This window comes from Pagrus pagrus (assembly GCF_965226575.1).
Source record: "Pagrus pagrus genome assembly, chromosome: 10".
NCBI classification, from domain to species: domain Eukaryota; kingdom Metazoa; phylum Chordata; class Actinopteri; order Spariformes; family Sparidae; genus Pagrus; species Pagrus pagrus.
In genome coordinates, this window is record NC_140194.1 from 13,685,688 (window position 1) to 13,705,379 (window position 19,692).

At 42.8% G+C, this 19,692-nt stretch overlaps 1 protein-coding gene across 2 annotated transcripts in view; it reads right to left on the reverse strand.

Annotated features, from left to right (window-relative positions):
* The window catches only part of tspan18b (tetraspanin 18b), a 34,306-nt gene extending 22,137 nt beyond the window's left edge, over window positions 1-12,169 (reverse strand). Inside the window, exon 1 of one of the 2 annotated variants that reach the window (XM_084364184.1) lies at window positions 11,823-12,169. The gene's annotated coding sequence lies outside the window, so the exon portion shown is untranslated. Of the gene's footprint in view, window positions 1-5,506; window positions 5,647-11,822 lie in introns of those variants that run through there. The other variant, XM_084364185.1, reaches the window with a different exon arrangement.
* Between the last annotated feature and the right edge of the window lie 7,523 nt (window positions 12,170-19,692).

Genomic DNA, 19,692 nt, shown 5'->3' on the forward strand with positions numbered 1-19,692 from the left:
TGGATCATTTCCTCAGCCCAGAGGGGCTCCACACTGCGACCTCCCCATAAAGCTGCACATGTGCCTAAGAACCCCAAATCCCTCCGAATCCTCCATCTATGTCAGCCTGTATGTGGTGGCTGTGATGATAGCAGGTAACAAGCTGTGACAAACTCACAACATCACAGAGAGGGAGCAGTGAAAATGACTCCTGCTTTTTGTCTATCACACTGTCAGATATGCTCACACTAACGGCCACATAGCCTGAAAATGTGTTTCTGCGCGAGGGGGCAAAAAAATGGTTTTATCACTCGAGTTCTTCGGCAGAGCAGGGTGTGACTGATGGCAGCAGGATTACTGGAGCAGCGGAAGATGAAACCAGGATAAAGAAGAACTCTGAACCGTGTGAGTGAGAGGTTTGCCTACTTCCAGAACCTTAAGATCCACTCCTTTCCACATAGGTTCACTTTAAGCTCGATACCTCAAGGAGTTGAAAGATATCCTTTGAGGAGATATCCTGCTATTGAGCCCTTAGAGAAAGCCAGGAGGGACTGAGATGTGGAAAAAGCAGGTTGGACATTTTCCATGGTGCAATCTTGTGAAAAAGCAGGAGTGCTTTAAGAGACATTCCTTCGCTGAGGCTGAGGGAGCCACAAGCGGGGCGAGACGTCAGGAGAAATCATGCTTGGCTCAACACAAAAAGCACTCAGAGAAATGAGATTTAATCTGCTGAGCTTAGAGTGTATAAGCCAGATGTAAACAGTCAGTACCAGCTGTGAGAGAGATAACTTCCACAACCCTGAAGCTTGAAAAAACAATGCATGAAACATCAAACATCCGCAATGAAAGAAACTCTGCAAACAGAGATATTTAAAGGCCAAAACAAAACTTTCACAAGCCAGCAAAATGGCAGTTGTGGGAATCAGTGGGTTAAGGTTAACTGGCCACAGTGAAACTCTTTCACTCTGAGAACACTCTGCCTGCAGGCCCAAGCTGTGGGAAAGGGAGTTTATGCAATTACATCACATTGATTTATGGGAGACAGAGGAAAGATGGGGAGAGGATGGAAACTGAGCTGCTTGGAGGCAGTCCAAGATTAGGTCCCTGAAGAAACACAAGTCAATAGGTTTACACCACAAAACATGATGGATCTGAGACAATTGTGTGGGGATGAATGTGGTCAGAGAACGGTGAGGTCAAACCTATCAAGAAATGATGGAAGCACAAAACTATGAAAACAGCCATAATTGTAACACAGAAGCTTCTTGATGAACCTGCTCATGGAGCACAAACAAGTTCAGAATAGTAAAAACATTTTAAATTCTCTCAACTCCAGGGAACTGATAACACAGTCTTGCTTGAGCAGATGCTGCTGATGCTGTGCTGAGTATTAATTGGGGTGTAGTGATGAAATTTTGAGTAATGCGCCCAAGCGTGCACTGCAGTGTTAACGGGGGGGGGAGCATATCTTCCATCAGCCCACTGCAACCTAACAGTTTTAAATAAACAGCCCGTTTAGAGCTCTCTACTACCGTAACAAGACCACATGAGTGACCACAGCTAGGATATTTATGGCGAAACCCATTACTGCTCTTCTGCTTATTTAAACATTTGCATGTGACTTGATTTAAAAAAAAGCAAAAAACCTGCTCTTTCCTCTGCTTGTCATGGAGATGCAGGCACAGCAGGTGAGCTGAAGCCAAATGACTGTGTGACTACAGTGATAGTCACCTGTGGAGAAAGCTGCATTCATCAAATTGCTGCAGATGAATGTGATGAACGTTATCAAAAAAAAGTCTCGTGCAAATGTCATGTAGTGCAGAAACAACGCATGAGCCGACAACAAAGAAAAACTGCAACTCATTAACTCTCACGACATGAGGCTCGCATTGATACCAGCCACCAAATGGTGAGGATGTGAACAAAGCAGGAGGAGATTATAGATGATATCCATTGTAATGAGCTGTGGAGTTACAGTAGGCGATATGAAATAGTTTTTTGTTTTTTTTAAGTTTGCAGAAAGAAAGAAAAACTGTCTGCAAAGTCTCCAGCTTCTTGGAAACACAACAGACCTTTGGTTCAGGCCAAATGCAGCAGAATAAATACATACACAAGAAGAGCCTGCCAAATATTTGATGCGGGTGTTTTGAGAGCAGGGTGGATTATCAAGGGTGAGGTGGGGGGTTGCTCTAGATGTGGCAAATGTATGGAAAGCTCATCCAGAGATGTTTTGAGAATAAGAAAAGGTTGGCCATCTGTTCCTTATTACATTAAAAAAAAAAGCAGCTTGTCCAATTCCAAACTGCCTGCAGAGATAAACGAAAGTGGTTTTGGTAATTGCTCACAACATTGGCTTCCTCCTCCTTCATTGTTTCTTTTGTGCATCATTTTAATGTGGTGAGTTAATATGAGATCATATCCGGTTATTGACTGAGACTAAATTTTATTTAAGTATTAAAGAAAGTAGTCATAAATCTGTTTTATCGTCTGTGCAAAATCCTGTTTTGTCATCTGTCCAATTAAAGCGACAGTTTGGAGCCACCAGCTGCTGAGCCACCAGTTAAGAAGACAGATTTTTTTTTTTCACTGTATGGCTTGACAGATGAAGCCAAAAAAACTTCTACATATCCAGGGGCTTTCAGAGACACCCACAAAATTACTTTGGCTTCGACATTTGGTGCTAAGGCATTTCACATGGGATCCGACTCTTGCCAAGTGTTATCGGGAAACATGATCTGGGCAAGTTTCTCCAGGGCGCAAGCTCTTGGATAAACGCCTGAGCTGTCTCCTTTTCTCCTCAAAACACTTCACAGTGTTGAGCGTCACACCCAGGTGGTCAAGATCAGGTTGGATGACTTTACTGCTGGCCTGTCATCCTGACGTGAGGCAGGTGACAAATCAGCAGGAAGCCGTCCAAGATCACCTGATGTTCGACTGAAAAAAGAGCATCTGTACTCTTTTTTTCTTTTCAATGCTTAAATCAATAAACACTGCAGCCAATTTAATTTCACAAACTGGAGACACCTGCCGTGCCTGCGCTATCTCTGACAAACACATGTGAAGGTGATCCTTGGATTCAGAAATGGTAGGACTGAAATACATTTTCATGAAAATATCAAACTCCTTTAATACACTTCAAATGGTTAAACAGTGGCGAGCTTTCCTCTGCTGTGGATTCTCCTTTTTTCCCAAAGCTTCAAAGAAAAGAAGACGCAGCGAGGTAAGGATTAAGGAAAAAGGGAATTATGGTTCATGGTGTGTATGTGTTTACCCTAATAACTATTAGCAAAGAAATTTTTACAGCAAAGAATATACCACCTCATATCTATTTTTGCTCCTTTCTTCTTAGAAAACCACAGCTTCTTAAGCACTGAAGTCGATCCACTGAGATTATAAAATGCAGCACATTCCCCTCCATAGTAATGGCTGTGCGGTTTGCTTGTGGCCGTAACACGTCGGCTGGCATTGACCGGCTGTTTGCCCAAAGGACAGAGGCCGTGTTTTAGTTCGGTGACCCATGAATGCTGTCTCGAGTAGCGCGCTTTTAAAGTGGCGGTGGGCTAAAAATTTCATAAAGCACCATCAAAAAATCATGAGGCAGTGAGGCGCTCAGTCTTTGCTGTCTAATTGTTTTCCCCTCTGAGGAGTAAAAATAAATGTCTACAACATGTACATTTGATCTGCTGTTAAAAGGCGAAGGCTATTATTCAGTCAGACATGCAGAGGCTGTTTCAGACAAGCAAATTCATCACCGTAAGAAGCACGAAGGGAAGTCGTCCAAGAACCATCGCATGCATACCGCTCCGGGTCACTTAAATGACCTGAAGTGGCTTTAAAGCTACAGTAGCCCTGTTTTTAGAGAGAAGCCTCAATACTGCTGCAATGAAGACCATTCATTACACCAGCTTTGCATTTTTACTCTGAACCAAGCAAAGGCAACATAATGCTACATCAGTGTGTGATTTTAGACGGCATGATGTAATTGCAACCCAATCACAAGAATAAATGTTGGCAATGTGCTTTTCTGCAAATCCGCAGATAAGTTAAAACTTTGCGTTTCTTTATGTTGCAACTTTATATTTGTTTAGATTCAATGTTAAATTTTTTATCTTGTCTCAATGCTGTGCTTACAGTATGCTCTGGTTAGGTTTAGGTCCAAAAACCACTTGGTTAGGGTTAGAAACAAATCGTATTTTGGCTTAAAAACCTGTTTTGATGCCACAAATATGTCTGGAAAATTCTCGACTTCCTTTCAAAAATATCTGATTATTGTCGCCACTAACACAACTAGAAATTGTCCAGATGTCTCCTTATAAATATCCAGTGGTGTCACGTGTACAATGTTGAAATGTAGACTCGAACAGCGGTCACTGGCACGTCTGCTTTGTCGCCTCTAACTCCAAAACCATCCCCTCCACCTGCTGACATGAAAGTCAGGTAATAAACATGTAGTGTCAATATGGTATGTAGCCTTGGGCATGAACATATTTACATTTTATCCTGGCAACTAGGCTGCAGTGCTTTTAAAACAATGGCTTAACATGGCAATAACAATCATTTATCATCCCTGCCGCTTTTTAAGTTGTCCAGTGGTGCCTTCACACATGTCTACAGTATTTGTCTCTCTTACCACCTTCGCTTAAAGGCGGAACAACAATGCCCCCCAATCCTGTGTTTGGACCTTTTATACACAATGAAGAGATGTAATAATAACCTGCCTTAAATAGGCTCTGTAAATGGGTCAATTGTCAGCAACAGTTCAGCATCCCTTTGTGCTTCTGTTTTAAAACTACACATGGTCAATGGTGTGATTGACGGCAATAAACAAAATGACACCTAAGAGACACACCAGATCCTGCAGATAAAAGCACACCTGCACTCTAACACAAGAGGACTTTATGTGGCGTAACCTCCGGTGAGATAACATTATCACACAAGCAAGGCGAACCACAAGAGAGGCTCTAAATGCAAACAGACAGCTGGCCCTCACCTACACTGCGTCTAGTTTATAAGCTCTGAAGATTTTCTCTTCCTAACAAGCTGAAATGAAACACGAGCGTCTTTCTCTGAGGCTTCTGATCCTGGCGGGAGAGACATCATTAGCCGGCCGTTCCCCCAAGCTTTCCCAGGTAGAAGTCGGAACCCGCTGTGGATTTTTTAAAATCAAACACTGATCTGTCGCTCTGATGCCGCGGAGGCTGACAAGGAGCCCATATGTCTGATAGACCTGTGGCGAGTCTCGCCCCGTGGGAGGGACTGTAACATCGCTGTTGTTCCACTGCAGCTGCAGGGAGCAGCGTTATGGACAAGGTGTGTGGGCTTCAAAGGCAGCAAAAAGCAGCCAGGCTAGGAGAAAGAAAAATGCTGGGGCTTTTTCAAAACGACTTACTCTCATATCGGCATGATATTTGAATACAAATGCACATAATCAGACCGCAAGAAAGCAGAAGGAGAATCACATTAGCCCAGTTAAGTCTATTGAAGTTTGCAACATTCACGTTCACAAAGTAAGGAAAAGTCTGCTTACCTAAGGTTTTTCTGCGCCATGTTTACCAGTTGGATGCAAAACATTTAGCCTAGATTCAAGCAGATATGAGCTCTATATAGAGTAAATATAAAACAACCGCAACCCAGTTGAGTCCTGCCAGCAGCACCCAGACTGCAGGGGTGTGTGGGAGAGCTGCATGTACGTTTGTGTATTTGAGGTTAGTGCGGTTATCGCCGACTGGATCGGCAAAGTGTTATTAGCAGACTAGGACGCAAACCCAAATCAAGCTCAAAATAAATCTCTTAAAAGGCACTCTGTAATTCAGCCACACTGGAAAAGCCAAGACTACGTCATGTATACCAACTAATAGTCCTCCCTGTGTCCATAATTGTGACGTAAGCTCACCACCTCGGCTTCATATCGCCACTTCCAATCATCAGCTAAACAGGAGAAAGTGAGTTAATGAGCTAACACCCTGCTCCAACACCTGACATGTATTTAATTGGCTTAAAATGATAATGGGCTAATTATCTGGGTCATTATTAACAACCTACTGTCCATCCCTACAATAATCTGTGCTCTCTAAATCACTGAATCAATTTGTGGTGAGAGCGCGTGTGTGTTTGTATTTGCGAGTAACAATTATCATATCACATTATACTGTGTAGCCCATCGTCAGTGATTATAAATAAACAGGATATTTAAAGGGGGCTCAGATCCCCTTTAGGCAGAGGAAAATAAAAATGCAGAGCTGAACATGTAATAAAATAGGGCACATTAAAGAAAAAGCCCCCGATGACTAATGAGGGCATTATATTCTCCTTCTCTTATTCCAGAAACTTGGATGGAAAGAGCAGGAGCACTCGAGGAGGAGAATATGGGAATAGGGAAGAGGAGAGAGGGGTGGAGTAGAAGAGAGCGGGGACACAGTTGTGGCTGGGGCAGAAACAGAAAAAGAGAAAGACCAGAAGCTGGGAGAGAGTCCCATTTTTTCAGAAAAATGCCTGAGTCAGGAGACGGGAGAACCATTAGGTCCAATGAGTCACAGGGAGAGGTTGTTTAAACAGATCTGGGCTGAGATCGGCACGCAGTACCATCCCCGGAAAATAGCCAAAGTGGAGCAGAACAGTGGCCCATATGAAGAACAATGGGTTTTCCGCCTTCTCATCAGTGAAGACTGTTGTTACTTCTGTAACACCACATGTAAACATCTCTGCAGATTTACGCAGAAGGGGGTTTAATGAGAAACGACGGTTTGCAGAGGGCTGCAACCAACAATAATTTTCATAGTGCTGAGTCTGCTGATTATTTTGCCAATAAATCAGGTTATTGTTTGGTTTACAAAATGGTGGAAAGTTGTGAAAACTGACCACTTCCATGTTTTGTTCAGTCCAAACACTCAAAGAGATTCAATTTCCATCATGTTAAACAAAGAAAACGAATACTTTGTGCTGCTTGTATGGGTGTCTCAGTCAAAACAATGAAAACAGAAGACGACATTTGATGACGTGGCCGCGCTGGATCATAGAAGTTGTTATCTTCATTCTTAAACAACCATCATTGTTAACGGAAATATATCTGTGACTCAGGCTGACGAGGTCACAGACAAGGTCGAGTATCAAAGTTTAATTCACATTACGTTTAGTCACGTTTCCCGTCTTTCTTCTTCTCTTTCTGACACATCATCTGTTGTTTCCCCGAAGTCATAGGGAAATAAATCGCTCCATTACCTTGAATAAAATGACAGATTTCTCGAGGTGGAAGCATATTGGACAATCTAAGTGCACAACTCAGCAACATATATAACAAATGTCTACTTGTTTTTAGACAATTCAATGTGTAAATGTTCCATATTATATATTTAAAGAAACACTCAAACAAGATCTTCATCAAATAATTGTCAATAATCAAATCTAATGCGTTCAACAACATGTGCTGTGCTGTGAGTCAAACAAACAGCACAGCACAACCCAAAGTCTGTACAAGTGTAAAAGAAAACAGCCTCTCTGAATGACACCTGTGCATGTTGGCTCCCATTTGGATAGAGAACCGCGTTCCAGCCCTAACATGGACTCTATTCACAGCATGAACTCTGAAAATACAGACAACACTGATTTCCTTTATCCATGACACATCTTTCCTGCAGTGATTCACAAACACACAGCCTTCGTTTGTGTTGAAAAAAAAAAAAAAAGATTCCTCTGAACATGGAGGCTTTATTAAAATCCTCAACAGCAACCAAGCAATTTACACACAAAACTAGAAGTCTTCTTCTTCCTTTATCTATAAAATGTCCACATTGTCGCTAATCATCATCTATATTGAAAAGCTGCAGTGTTAGGCAGTGAGTGGAAAACAACCACACATCCATGAAATGAGCTCTTCCTCCCTGGTGCTACTTGATTAACACTCGGCTTCCTCCTGCCCAATGTGCCAACAATGAACTCAATGTGAGTCAACCCAGCACTATTGTGTGAACTTAGTAAAGCACTAGTCATTCATCTGGCAGACAAAAAACAAATGCCTCCATGCCATCCACACACATAAATCATAAAGATGTGTGGGGCTCTGCCATATATTTTTTTCACTCTTCTTTGAAGCAGCAATGTGCTTAAACTTCAGCATCATTCAGTGGATCAGAGATGTACTCCAGCCTCTCTAAAGCCAGGCAGGTAATCTCCCCACACGTTAGCCCCATGTCACATACCTATCAGTGCCAGACTCCCTGGCCAGCCTAAGCCCCTCTCTGAGCTTTGACTACATCTGGGGGATGAAAAGAGCGCAAGGTGATGAAGAAGCCTCCCGGCGAAGGCGCAGGGATTTACCGAGTGTCTTCGCTCTGTGTAATGACCAGCGGGTCCTCACCAGCAGCTTTTAATGGACACCTGAGTGACACGGTTTATTAGTTCTGAAAACATTATGCAGTGGAGAAGATGGCTGGGGGAATTTCGAGATAGATTTGATTTGAAGACGGTGCTGAGTGCACCCTCAACTAAGCGCCTACCAAGCCGTGAGCCCGTTGGAGAGCCCGCTATCTGCCGAGCCCAGCTTGTCAAATACATACCTTTTACCTCATTACCTGCTCAGCACGGCCATTATTGAGGGAAATAGGGCGAACGAAAGATAAGCACAAAGAATTCTTGGGTTGAGCGCAAACAGCCGGCCTGCTTCCTCCTGATAAAAAGGAAGTGTCAGCGGAGAGAGGCCCCCCAGCTTCCTGCTCTCGGTGAACTCTGGGGCCGCCAGCTGCCCCAAGATTAGGTCATCCACTTCCTGGCCCGTATGGAGACACGCAAGGGCCATAGGAATGCATGAATGTGTGTTATATTACAGAATTAATCAGCATTTTCTCGTGTTCCTAAGTGACCAAAAGCTAATCTAAAGCTGATCTAAAGCTGGGTCCAACAATTACTATCTACAGCTTAGGTTTTCATTCATAGTTTCAGAGGTAACACCTTGTTTTAGCCCATCCCTATTTAGCATTTATAAGCAGCATAAAAACAGTTAATAAATGGTTTACAACACACTATAGCGCACTCATAGATACAGTCTTTTTAAAACGTAATGACCAACTAAAAATCCAACTTTAAGAAGACACCAAACCAGGCTGCTTTCATGCGAGCAGAGTTCTGATCTGATGACATGACCTTTATTTAAAACTGCCCTCAGCAGTCCCAGGGTTGGGACAATGAGCGCTCACAACAACACAGTGCAGACATATCTAATAACAACATACACCTTCACGGCTTTAAAACGGCTGATGAAAAATACACCTTTGTGAGAGTAAATTATTTCTGCCCGCTGAAAAGCAAATTTCATTTTCTCATGTCTCCTGACAACAAAGATGCTGAACCCATTACTGGCCGAGGCCTCTGCATCACACACATTAAATGAAGGGTCCTCTAGCAATCGAAAAAAGCAATTTTCTCATTGAGCCAATAGATACTCCATTTAGTTCCAGGCTCTCTACGGACCGCTGCTGTTGTAGTGGGGCTGATACAGGGGAAAGCGAGTGTAGAGTGATGACCCTGCCTCGTTTTCCCTCTGCCTTGCCGCTCTGAACCCATCGATATGGATACAGACGTGCTTTGCAGGCTGGATGAGGAAAGGGAAGATGAGAAAGGATTGGGGACAAGAGGAAGGAGGAATAATAGATGAGATGATACTGAGGGAGACAGATAGAGGAGGTGGAAGGAGGTTGTGGTCAGGCTGGACGCGAAATCAGGGCCAGTGATCAAATCACTGGCCAACACAGGCGGCAGTCTCATCTGCAGGCACATCAGCCGATATCAAGGGAAAGAGAGGAAGACTGAAAGTGTGAGAGGAGGGGAGAGACAGAAATCTGAGGCGCCCAACCATGTGGAACCACAGATTGATTAATTTCAAGCCCTTAATGAGCGGTGCACTGCCAGGCCAGGCGGCATCAAGTCAGTCACCCCGTCCCTCTCAGCAGGAGCTGCCATACACTGCAATTCTCACTTTTCTAGCTCTGCCAAGGACTGGGTGGCAGAGGAGCAGTGAACTCACACCACCGCTCAACCACACACACACACACACACACACACACACACACACACACACACACACACTGTCTCTATCTGACACTTCCTTTGCTATTCATTTGTTTTTGCTGTTCGCTTCGTCGCTGGCAGCGTGAACCTGTGATTAAGAGCAACACATTATCAGAGGCACTATTAAAATGAGTGCACTGATCACCAGTGGCAAGTCTCACACCAGGTGCTCTGTGTCTGTAGGCGGAATAAATACCAGCTTGGCTCGGAGGAGATTTGAATCCACTGAAACGTGCTCCCTTCTAATTGCTATCCTCCGCATTGTTGCTGCTAACCTTTATTCCCTGTGTAAATTACACTGTGGGTTTACAAACCCAGTTGTTTGCATTTGTACTTAATCCTGCCGACATCGCTTGTGTGTGTGAGCAACAAAACTATTTCCCAACACTCATGTGAATCAAGCTGAAGAGAGAAAGGCTTCAGGCGGAGTTTAGTCATCCGTGTTGGCAGCTGCTCCAAAAGCATCAATACTACTGTTTCTTTTTTTTTTTTTTGACAAGGCAAATGTTCACCCACAACATGGTGAAACAAACACGCCTCTGTTTCCAGTGTGTGTGCTCCCCTCTGTACGAATTCTGAACTCCCAGCCGTTTAGGTTGGAGAGGCTGGAACAACAAAAAAAATTAAAAAAGAGACAGAAATCTTTACATGATGCAGCAGTATAGCAGCAGCCCAGCTCATTAATCATGACAGGAGCTGATTTGTCAGTCTGTCCAAGCTGTTCGACTGCGATACGATTCTTCTCCCCTCCTTCCTGACACTCTGCACCAGCCTGAGGGAGACGGAGAGCCGGAGCGAATGGTTGTGACTTTAACTTGAGGCGAGAAAACCCTGCAGAGCACTCTCACCTGGACACCGATGTGTGTTAATAGGTCCCTTGGAGCCGCTCTCCTGGGGGCCAGATCTGATTATAACCTGATTTCCAGCTGTTACTGTTACTGGACCAATATTAACTTTTTTTTTTTACGCTGAATCTGCACTTTCTCAAGCTGATGCTGTCCAAAAGTTTTGAGCGATGACATCAGAATGAATTCACTTTAAAGTCATACGCTCAGTACCAGATAATAAAGCATGTTAACAGCGTATTGAGTTTTTGCTTTTCCAGAGCTCTTGAATGTGTCATGTTCGCTCCAGTGGAGATGAGACAGAGAGAGAAGGATGAGGTGGTTTGGGATGATGTATCCCAGTGATTAATGCAAGCTGACAGTGAACTCCTGCCCTACAGCAAAAGGTAGCGCCGTCAGAGACATCCATCTGGTGACCCCATACATCTCCACAGACAGCCTCCTCCTCGGTTATGGCTGCACCCCCGTGGGAAGGATGCCAGCTTGGAGACTGACACACATCGAGCCCGGATTTCCCCTGATGTCAGGTTTCTCATACTGTAACCCACTATTATCTGTAGACTGCCTATTAAACCACAAATCACAGGCTGATCTGTGGCACAGTTACACACCAGAGGGTACTCTGTGTGTTTTATTCCTAAAAGGAAAAAAAAACAACACGGACCTGACCTGAGGTTAACTCAGACTTAAACAATTAGGATGAGATCTCTGCCTCATTTTTAATTCTCTGTCTCATCTGAGGAGAAAATTGTAACTTGCAGCAACAAAGTGAGCAACACGGCGCACAACATCGCCCATTAGACGCGCGGTTGTAAATAATGAGCCCGTTCAACGAAAAAAAAAAAAACAAAGCGAGGGGATTTAAACTGTGATCTTTCATTTCAACACATATTTTAAGTTGGAGACACTTTTTAAACAGAGCAGAGACACGTTTCTTACCTCAAAGCGCAGCTCAGTGCCGAAACCTCAGGCTGTGACAAGCTGTTTCCCTGCGAAAAATGTCACTGAACAGCCGGATCTCAGGAGCCTGGGACCGCTGGAGGTAAGTATTCAAATAAAACACAAAATAACGCCGATCAGCTGGGATGTCCACGGAGGTGAATTAACCGCAATGTCCGACTAATAAAATCCACCGCTACGACTTCTGCGGTCCCAGTCAGGACAGGCACGTAGTGTTGAGGGGAGGCTGGTATGCAAACAGTTTTGTGAAGTGGCTGAAAGCTGAGCGGCTCATCCAGCAGGCTGCTCTGCTCCGGAGGGCGGAGACTCTCCTCCCGACACACAGCAACACGCCTCCGGTTTACCTTCTCCATTGTCACCCCTGCGTTGTTTGGTGAGTGAGAAACACAAAGTCAGTGTGTGGCAGAAATGATGCCGAGAATGATGTGATGCTAACAGGTGAGCTAGCTTATCCAGAAAGTTAAGACTCCTTGATTGAAGGGTTATATTAATATATGGGAACAAACCGCTACTTCTTGTGACATAGTTGAGAAACTGGCTCCCACTTTTCAGTTAGTAAAGTTAGCTAGTTAGCTTAGTTTAACAACAACAACAACAACACAACAAACAAAAAGTCAGTGTGGCAGAAATGATGCCGAGAATGATGTGATGCTAACAGGTGAGCTAGGTTATCCAGAAAGTTAAGCATCCTTGTTTGAAGGGTTATATTAATATATGGGAACAAACCGCTACTTCTTGTGACATAGTTGAGAAACTGGCTCCCACTTTTCAGTTAGTAAAGTTAGCTAGTTAGCTTAGTTTGACAACAACAACACAACAAACGCAAAGTCAGTGTGGCAGAAATGATGCCGAGAATGATGTGATGCTAACAGGTAAGCTAGCTTATCCAGAAAGTTAAGCATCCTTGTTTGAAGGGTTATATTAATATATGGGAACAAACCGCTACTTCTTGTGACATAGTTGAGAAACTGGCTCCCACTTTTCAGTTAGTAAAGTTAGCTAGTTAGCTTAGTTTGACAACAACAACAACAACACAACAAACGCAAAGTCAGTGTGGCAGAAATGATGCCGAGAATGATGTGATGCTAACAGGTAAGCTAGCTTATCCAGAAAGTTAAGCATCCTTGTTTGAAGGGTTATATTAATATATGGGAACAAACCACTACTTGTTGTGACACAGTTGAGAAACTCGCTCCCACTTTTTACTCAGTAAAGTTAGCTAGTTAGCTTAGTTTAACAACAACAACAACACAAAAATAGTGGTGTTGTTTGTTCGTAGTCCACTCCCGTTTGCCCCAATTGACCTTATTTCAGAAAAACTTCCTATAGTAGTGAATGGAGAGAGACAAACAGTTTTTTGATCCCGTTTGAATTGTGCCATGAATTATACATAATATGCTGTTCAGGAATTTAAAAGGTCAAAAGTCGCAGTTTGTCATAAAACTAATGAAATATACTAGACTTCCCGCCGAGCGAACCGGCTAACTTCCTGTTTAGCGCTGGTTTACTTGAATGAGGATAAAATAATTTAATCGTGTGGCTCTTCTAGACTTTCCAAATGTTATTGGACTGAATGGCTCAAATTATGACATTTCACGGGGGTTGTGACGCTCAAAAAAATGTATCCACCATTTTACAGCCCCTCCATTGTGAACCACTTCCTGGGGGCTTGTTTCTGAGCCGAGTTGGCGGCCGGGTTACTACAGGCTTAAGATATTAACACATTTTGTTCTATGACATAAAAAACAAACATTAAATGTCCCACAATATGTGCATAGTAATTGTGAAGTAAGATGCTTAGTGATGGTAACGTTTAAGTAATGTGATCGCAGTGTAGACTGTTTATAGCCTAACATTAGCTTTTTACTTTTAGCGATTTAATTAACGCCTCAAAATCACAAAAGTGGTGTTCATCTGTGAAGATTATCTTGCTGAACTAAACGTGGTTTCGGGTTAGCTGACAAAAATACATCATTTCATTTCATCATTTTTTTTCCCTTAACTGAATAAACCAGCTGTTCTCTGAGGAAAATAAAGTCCCCAGAACACTGTTGGAAGCTAGAAAGGTGGCAGGGTCTGCCAAATGTAAACAAAGTAAAACAGTATGAAATTGTGTTGTCCTTTAAGGTCAGTTTGTTTATTTAGTTTATTCAGTCATGAAAACAAAGAGTTTGTTTATTCAGTTTGTTTAGCCATAAAAAAAATCTTTTTTCTTTTGATTAAAACTTCTTCACCAAAACCACGTAGTGCACCTTTAACCCTTCATTTAACTCGTACTTTCCTATACATACACACTCATATACAGTTTATACATATATAACACATACATATACATATATACATACATTCACTCATTCAATTCTTACTTGGGTTGCAGAATAGATACTATTTAAGCTGAATTTCAACTTTTTCTTTTTTATGTGCTTTAATTTTTTTCACACAGTTTGTTGTCTCAGTAAGCAAAATGCCTTTAGTTTGGAAATACAGGACTTACACAAAATAAACAGGCAAATCATTCTGTTTGTCCTGATGATCTTTTACACACAGAGATGTGACGGAAGGAGTCAACATTTTATTTGGACAGATGACTCAAGATGCATCCACTGCTTGTGGGGAAAGTTAATGAAAAAGTTTTACAACACAGAGTAAGCCTGAAAAAAAATGACTGCGTCTAGAGAGTGTCCTAAGGGATAAAGTAGTATTATCTTTTGGGAAGTAAAGAGTATTGCCTCGTTGAGAAAGGGGCTCAACACTGTTTTTGATTCCAGCAACAGATAAGTGACGACTCCCAGATAGGCAGCTGATAGTTATTGTTTGTCCCTTGTTAATTATTCATGCTGTGTGCCGCTCTCGCAGCCAGAAAACAAGAGGAGTGCTTTTGTTTGGGGTTTGGAGGGGCTAACAGAGGGGCCTGAAGTGTTTTCTATCCCTCTGTGCTCCTCGTGTCACAAAATCTACTACAGATGGAGAGCAAGATAAGCGCTCCAGAGACTGATCTTTTTGCCTTCTCCTCTAAGGTCGTGACACTGACATTCCCAGTGGCATACGTGATACTTCCAACCCCCAGTCACCTCGTGTTTTCTCCTGATCCCTTTCTTATTGGCCCTTAGGAATTCTGCAATTTTTAAGAGCATTTTTGAAGTCAACAATAAACGACAACCAGCGGCTCAAAGTAAAGTTTAAAACAAGGCGGAGATTAGCTTATGGAAAGGTTGGATTCGACGGCTCGTCAGGAGTTGGGTCAGACGCAGGGCCTCCGCCTGTGTAAGAAAAGTATCACAGGAATGGCTTGGCTGCACAGAGAACAGCTGTGAGGTATTTTCTTTTTGGCTCCTTGGATATTTTCAGAGGGCTCAGAGTGTAAAGAAAGACTGAGGTGAATCACTGACTATACCTCCCCCTCGCCTTTGAGCACTCGCATGGATCACTGGTGTCGGGGAGAGGTCCTCTCTTCAGGCCCTGACACAGTTTGGTTCAGCCATTATTTGTTTTTCTAAACTAATCAGTGATTGATGAACAAATGTAGTGATCTGTGGCCCTGGGGATGCAGTACACCAGTCAAAAGACAGCTCCAAAAACAGTTTACAGTCTCAGGTTTTGATTTTTCAGTGATGGTCTAAGTCACTATGCAGGAATTCAAGGAAACATTTAAAAGTGACTCAAACATTAAATTCATTCAAGAGAGGAGGTTTTTTACAAAATTGGCAGCTAATATAAAAGAGAAGGTAAAGGATAAAATGTGGTTTCCAAACTCTGATTAATGACTTTTGAAGTGACTCAGATGAGGTGGAAGGTTTTGCTGCTGCAGGGGAACCAGTAAAACCAACTATTTATTTTAGCAAAAGCTTCTCCGATGAAGCCATGCGGATGTTAAACCTCAGGGAATTTGGATTGCACGCTCTGTTCATTACATGTGCGAAAATCATCTTGAAACCCATTTTTTGCTGGTGTGATTTGGTGTACAGTCTACTTGTTCCCCCTACATCCAGGCTGCTGGCAATAAAATGTACTCTTGTCCATGTTAATCACATAACACGCACACACTGATAGGCAGACTAGGCTAGCTCACAGGCCGTTCCTCACATGCACATTCTTATCGCACACAAACCCATTTAATTCAATTTACACAGCCCGCGCTTCAATTTCACACACATAGCATCACACCACATGCTATCTCATTAAACAGGTTGTGGACATGCTTCACAAGCGCTCACAAAGTAGGCCTTTTTGTTGTGCGTGCACACACACACACACAGAAGCACACAGGGGATGTACTCTTAAGGAATTTCCCCGGCAACAGCATAGCAGTAATTTAATATAGCAATTTTTTTGGTAATGTGATGTTGGATTGCTTTGTCTTTAAATGTTTTTTTAATATGTAAATATTAAAACACAGGTTGTAATTTCAACATGCTGTTCTGTGGTTGGTGCACGGAGATAAAACTGTCTCTTCCCCGTGTTGAAACATGATTTATATTGTGCAGGTTTGAAATGCATGAAAGCTCTTTTTCCATTACAGCTGTGAAGCGTCTTTTGCATTGGTGCTGACATGCATACAGTGTAGCGCCAAAGAAGAGTTTAATATTTTGGGAAAGACACACAAGATTTGGATGAAATGATTCAGGTTCAGCTACAATGTACATTATGAATTCATCTTGCGATTACTTTCTAGATTAAACAATTAATCTTTTAGTCCATAAATGTTAGAAAATAGTGAAATAGCCTGTCACACTTTCCAGAGCCCTTGATGATATCTTCAGTGTTTCTTTTGTCTTAACAATAATTAAAATATACAAAAAATACTGAATTTACAATGATAACAAATTTGTGAAAAGCAGCAAATCCTCACATTGAAGAAGATAAAACTGAAAATGACATGAATTACTGCTTATCAAAAGAGCTGTCTGCCGATGGACTAATCTTTTCAGCTGCATGCTAAATATGTAGCTAGAACCAGGAGGCGATTAGCTTAGCTTAGCATGAAGACTCAAAGCAGGGGGGAAACAGCTAGCTGGAAAAATGACGATGTGTCTTTACAGGGAGGCACATGCTGGCCACTTAGCAGCTCCATTGGAGCAGTTGGGGTTATGTGCTAAAGGGCACCTTAGCGGTGGTAATGAGGTGTAAGTGCTGCCTTTCACTCTCCCAACCCAGATTTATCCTGATGGTCCACAGGAATGAACCAACAACAACCTTCTGGCCACAAGCTTGCTTCTCTAAAGTGTTTTGACATTTTTATGTCAAACTGCTCCTTTTAAATGCACATTTTCTGGGGACGTCAGAAACAGAATCAGTCACTGAACATAAACTGTTCAGATTAGGCTCATTCGCAAAAAAGGCAATTAAAAAGTTATCTCGCAATATTAAATGAAATAAACATCATAAATCACAGCAGGAGGATTAGTCACAAAGCACTGATGATTGCTTTTATGATTCATTTATTTCAGATTTTTTTTATTTGTTTGAACAAACAACAAGGCCATGGAAGTCTTTTCTCCAGCTGTGCCGTTTGCCTCCCATTATTTTGGTAATGTAACATCCTTAAAAACACACAGATACATAAATACAGATGCAAACACGAAGACGTTGAAGGCATCCTTGTAGCCTCAATCTGTCAGGGGGCATCAGCCAGCACCCAGGGGAAACATGCCATGCCTCACGGCTTCCTGCCCCCTCCATGACTTCAGGACCAGGATCAAACTGTGGGACGGAGTGTAGACGGGCAAGACTCATCTTCTGGATGCCCTTTAGGAGCAAATAAACACAGTAACACTACTGCTGAATGGGCCTGCAGTCCTTAATTTTCCATTATATTGTCTGAGTCATAGCATTTGTCATTTTTCTTGCGGCAGACCTTTCTTCTTAACCTAGATATTTAAGCAGAAACCGTCCTCACGAGGCAAGTGGCAAACATTTTCCCCCAGAGAATTAATCTGTGACACTATTCAAAATCAGTGTGCTTTCACATGGAATCATCTGCGAACTCATGCATCTCCATCTGGCTTAGTGAGCCTGCCTGCGTCTGTCACATAGCCAGGCTGACGGAGAAGGGGTTGAGGAAGGTGACAATATAGAGACGACTCTCAAGCTGGAAGCTAATGAATCATCTTTATTTGGAAACACCTTCATCTTAACAGTTCCTGTGGTAATGGCATGCGTTACCTGGCTGTACCATGGCAACAAGCCCCCAACGCTGTTTAGAGGAGTAATTGGACAAATCCGTAGGAAGAGGCTTAAGTAGAACATAGGAGTATTAACAAGCTGAATCTGAAATTAGAAAGCTTTTAGAATTATCTTTAATGCTCGCGTGCTGTGTTCTCGTTTCCACTGTTTCTCTGTTTCTGTTTGCATTCCTCCGCGTAAAAACAAAACACCTGTGGGCACTCTGGTGTAAGACTTCCCCCCACCTTAATAATTACAGATGACTACCTGGTGTAGCTCAGACACTGACAGGAGCCTGAGGATACGGAAGAGACAGAGAGAGAGCGAGTGGGAGGGAAAGTGAGAGAAAAGTGTAGAGATATGTCAATCAGCCTCTGCATACCTACATCTTCTTTCAGGAATTCACACAACAGAAACATCTGCTGGGTCTCGGCTAAGCCAAGCAGCGAAAAAAACCCACACGAGGCTGCAGAGCGAGAGTAAATGGAGAGTGTAAAGATGGATACAAGGAATGACTGGACCATTTTTGCCCTTGTTCCCTCTTTATGTACAGTAAGTGTGCTGACTGACTTCCCCCCCCCCCCCCCTCAGCCCCTTGAGTGCAGCCATTTCTTTGCTGTCTTGCGGTGACAGGCCAAGCGTGGCTGAACTCCCTCCATATACTGTACCTCCAATGCTCCCAGGAGGATGAATTGGCTGGTGAATGGAGGAAAGTAGGCCAGGGGAGCCACCGCTGCATCCCCTCCTCCTTCTCCTCCTCCTCCTCTGGAAATCTGATTCACGGGAGAGGAAATATCCATTTGTCTGTCGCACAGAATTTCTCTTCTCCTCTGTTTCATTCGAGGATTTCATCCACCTCAGATAGACCATGCATTTTTAACGCTGTAGATTTATTTTCTGTATTCACTCAGTTGCTGTAGGTGTTACATACATTGTGTGTGTCTTGACAAGACATCACGGTTTAGATTAATTCGAACAGGTCTGAGCCACTTCTTCCGTCAGGGGACTGTGGTTGTATGTGCAGCACAAGTATGGAGCTCTGTGGTTATTGGTCCAGCCCAGACTCATTTTCTGGTCTGGGAGTCTTGGAAGGTGGAACTGTGGGATATAAAAGATTTTGAAAAATGAATAATGATTTGTGGATTCAAGCGATGTGGCCCAGTGCACTGTAAAACATTGCAAGCTGGTTAAACTTAAAAGCAAAAGAGAAACAGAAGTGTTCGGTAGAAATAAAAAGGACTCATGAACAACTCATTTTCAGCTGACTGACTATGCAGACTGACCTTTATCAATTAACTAGCTCCCCTCAAAGTACAATCAAATTCTTGTTTAAAAACAAAACACTCCAACAGCCATAGAAAGAGTCATGATGTGATGCAAGTGAGTGGTTTAAGCTGCCACCTCTGTTGTTTCCAATGTAATGCTGTCGGAGCTGATGATGATTCAACTTTTCCAACGTGCAGTTGCAGCTTGCCATGTGACTATGGCAACGATAGCCACAGTGAGGAAACGATACAGGAGCTAATTTAACTGATAACTGCATTGCACACCTCTTCATCAGATTGATGAAGACAAATGGTGTTGGTGTGAGGAAGGAAGGTTTTTGAACTGAACCAATAAATACTGTTTATGATATTAGGTGGCAAATCTGCTGTATTTATTATGTCATACTGATGGCAATTCCCTC